Here is a 387-nt window from a genome sequence, read left to right on the forward strand (position 1 = left end):
CGAGGGGCGGGGCATGGAGTGGGACAGACTGGGCCTGAGCATGAGCTTTCCTCCGTCACTGTATCTCCCTAACTGGACTTTCAGTTTCTTTCATTCCAACGGAACTTGATTCTCCTCCTTTTAAATCCATTTCAAAGTCTTTGGTGTCTGAAGACCAGAGCTGCTTTCTGTAATGTTTCAAGCAATTTAAAAGAGGAGAGTGTGTAGGTCACGTATGTTGGAAGCCGAGCTGTTTTTCTCCTACCATGTGGTGGTTGTTTTTCTGTGCCCTGGAGTCCATTCCGACTTATAGCAATCCTATAAAACGGTAAGGTGCCAAATAGGATTTCCTATGCTGTAAGCCCTGGTGGCACAGTAGTTAGGAGCTTGGCTACTAACCAAAAGGTT

Source organism: Trichechus manatus, unplaced genomic scaffold (assembly GCF_000243295.1).
Source record: "Trichechus manatus latirostris isolate Lorelei unplaced genomic scaffold, TriManLat1.0 scaffold00120, whole genome shotgun sequence".
Classification (NCBI taxonomy): Eukaryota; Metazoa; Chordata; class Mammalia; order Sirenia; family Trichechidae; genus Trichechus; species Trichechus manatus.